Genomic DNA, 3,701 nt, shown 5'->3' on the forward strand with positions numbered 1-3,701 from the left:
TGATTATACGTCACCCCAAACGCCGCCTATTGAAGTGTAATTGAAAATTGGTAAAGAAATATTTTAGACGATTAATTGTTTATTTATCATATTTATTTAGGTAAATAAAAATAGTGATAAAATTCTATGAATTTTTGCACATAAAGAAATATCTAAATGTAGAACTTAAGATGAAAATAAATTAAGACAAGTTGTGTTTTGAATTTCACGAGTACTACCATTTTTACAAAGGCTTTTCGTGAATAAATGCAGTGAACATCATTTTTTATCAGGTCAAACAGGCTCAGATTAAACATCTTAGCACATTCAGCATTATAAAAAATACAATTATTCCCAATTTAGAACTAAAACCCTAAATTGCTGGTAAATATAGCATATACAATATATAAACTGTTTCTATTTCGCTGAATTTAACTTGAAGGAGAATCATGGCTATATACACCCAGTGATACAAGTTACGGTTATTTTTTATTCATTTCTTTAATATTAAAGAAAATGATGTTTAGTTATACAAAATATGTCTTTAATATATCAACAGATTTCATACCTTTCTTTTTATAAAATGAAACTAAAGTTTGTGATACGATTTTGCTTTTAGATAAGCATAAAATTACACGATGGACGAAGTGCACGAGCACACCAAGAGTATTAAAACTTGGTTCATTCATGATGTTAGAAAAACTGGTACATTCAAGAAGTCTCGACAGAAATCAATAAAACCATATAACTCTAGCGTTTGAAAGGTGAACCTTTCTTCTTTTATTCATTTCTATCAAAACTTGGTTCTTCATGTTATAAATCTTCAGATTTGCCGCTTTGCCACTAGGGTACGTTTTTGATAAGCAAAAGGTAATTAATAATGGCACAATTTGTCGTTCATTTTCAAGCTTAGTTTAATTATTAATATCAAACCAGATCTTTTTAACTCATCTATTCTTACAAAATTCCCACGTAAAATATTTCACTTCATGTAAATGAAGTAATTGTTTTTTGTTTAGTTTTAACTGCTGCATAATAAAACATTTTCTCTATTATATAAGAAAAAAACACTGACTATTTTATTCTATCATAAACTCCTTTAAGCAAACGAATCTTTAATAAATATAAATGCTCTACTGAAAAGAGTCTGCTACATAACTTTGATAAATTGTCTTAAAATAATATTAACCAAAATAAAATCACTACACGGTGCATATCATTCAGTAGCTCTTTTGGAAAGAGGTTACAGCACGACACGAAAATTAGTATTTATTACAGATACATCTGTATGTGAAAGCCAACTGATAGGTTTGTGATTTGCGAGCATACCATACGTTTTCTACCCTTTTATCCAGAACTTATAATTTTTAATATATACAGTGAAAACCTGATAGTGTTCAAGAAATGTTTTAAGTTGCTTTTATTCTCTTAAGATAATACTTTGTATATTCATGTCATGTATGTTTGTAAAGCTGCACCTTGTGTATGAATGTAGACAGCAACCCCAACGGTAGACAGGCAATACCCTGAGATCATGACCTCCCTTAAATTTGAAATTACAATGACTAGCCACATGTGTAACCCTTGATAAGTGATATTATTAAGTTATATATGTTAAATTAATTTGGTCAATCTGGTAAAAACTTTATTCTTTAAGAAAGAAGTTTCAGTCCATTAAAAACAACTGTCCAGCACTCAAAGAAAGTACATACACAGTGTTTTTAAATAAGCTATTCATTACATCCAATCTTTTTATTTGATTTTCACAAACTCAACAAGTGCCGAAAAAATTCATAATACTCTATAATAAATATCTTGTTCAAATCCCTCGTTATTTTGTAGACTTATTGTTTAAGTAAAATCAATTTTATATGATATTAACATAGAGCTGATAGGAAGGGAAAAATTCTAATGGTAGTGAAGAACTGTTTGCTGTTAATTAGTGTTTAATAATATTTTTAAAGACTATGAGAGGCTGTCATACTAGGTTTAAATAATAATAATAAAGGAATTTCTTGCTTTTTGCATTTTCAGTAGATAAAAATTATAGCAAACAAGATCTTAGCAAGTGAGAAAACAAGCTTTGTTTTTATTAAACAACACTTGAATTAACTTCAACAAAATGTAAAAATGAAAGATTTTGATTGAATCTAGTTTGACAGATACTGGTATTACTGAGCATTAGGTAAATGAAAAATGTAACAATGAGACTTTATCGTAATTTAAAACTTTCTACAGGAACCATGGAAAAAAATAAATGTTTTGTTCCTTTGAAATAAGTTTTTTTAATAACCAAGTATGCAATATCAGAGATGAAGGAAATTCTGTGGAGTGTTTTAGTTTACATGCCTGATAAAGGATACGTGACATTGTTTAAGCATCTCCATACTAACAGAAATACACTTATGTTGTGGTTTGAAAAAAAAATTAACAGAAAAAATCTCATAAATATGAGATCCTGATATGGTGATACTAATACAAAATTAGGTAATCAGAACAATTCTCGGTTTAGAACAAAGTATAAAAGAACTTACAAAAGATTGATTCAGGTATTTAAAAAGAATTGTTAAGACTTACAATTTTAAGAGATTTTATTTAATGTCAAAAATAGGGTAACATTTTGAATGGTGAACTAACTGTTAGTGGTAAAAAAAAAAAGAAACCTAAACCTAGACTTTATATTACATAAAATTCCTACTTGATTATAAACACTAGGAACAGTTCATCAGATTTATATATGCAAAAACGCCTTGTTTGGGTTGAGAAAATATTTTACATAGAAGAGCGAACAACGTATCTTGTGAACCTGACGATGACCAAAGAAGATCGAAACGTTGTTCGCTCTTCTATGTAAAATATTTTATCAACCCAAACGAGCCATTTTTGCATATATATTTCTCTACAAGTGGGTTTTCTCGACAACACTGAGTTCATCAGAATACAAGATTTTTTCAAATATCTGTTGGATAAAGGTACAGGTCTGAAAAGAAACATTTAATTTGAAATTGCAGTTGTTTAGAAAATTAAAGGGTGACCTTGATTGGCCTTCTTATTATCTTGCTTGTTTTTAAGAATGACATTATGATCTATGTTTCAAGTGGAACTTATATTATGTTGGGAATGAACTTGTGTACACCAAAGAAAATCTCTTGCACAATAGCAAAAGGTAGTAAGAACAAACATTTCCTCAAGTTATCAGGTTATCATTTCTTTCAGTCTTGTCTTCAGCCACTAGTAATACTTAATTCAAATGAAGGAATAAAATGTAGTTTCTTCAAAATAATATACTTGTATTAGTAATTATCTACAATTTTAGCCTAAAAGTCATTTATTCAAACATACTAACATATAAGTATTTGAAAAGTATTTTTATCAGATTCAAAGGTTATTTTGTTACATAACACCAACTGGAGATAAATAACTGGTAGAAATATTTGATGATGACAAAACCTAAACAAAAGTTTGAGGAGTTCTGTTATGAACTGAGGAGTTCTGTTATGAACTGTGGAGTTCTGTTATGAACTGAGGAGTTCTGTTATGAACTGAGGAGTTCTGTTATGAACTGTGGAGTTCTGTTATGAACTGAGGAGTTCTGTTATGAACTGAGGAGTTCTGTTATGAACTGAGGAGTTCTGTTATGAACTGAGGAGTTCTGTTATGAACTGTGGAGTTCTGTTATGAACTGAGGAGTTCTGTTATGAACTGTGCACAGAGACAAAACA

Source organism: Tachypleus tridentatus, chromosome 4 (genome assembly GCF_004210375.1).
Source record: "Tachypleus tridentatus isolate NWPU-2018 chromosome 4, ASM421037v1, whole genome shotgun sequence".
In the NCBI taxonomy this organism is placed as follows: domain Eukaryota; kingdom Metazoa; phylum Arthropoda; class Merostomata; order Xiphosura; family Limulidae; genus Tachypleus; species Tachypleus tridentatus.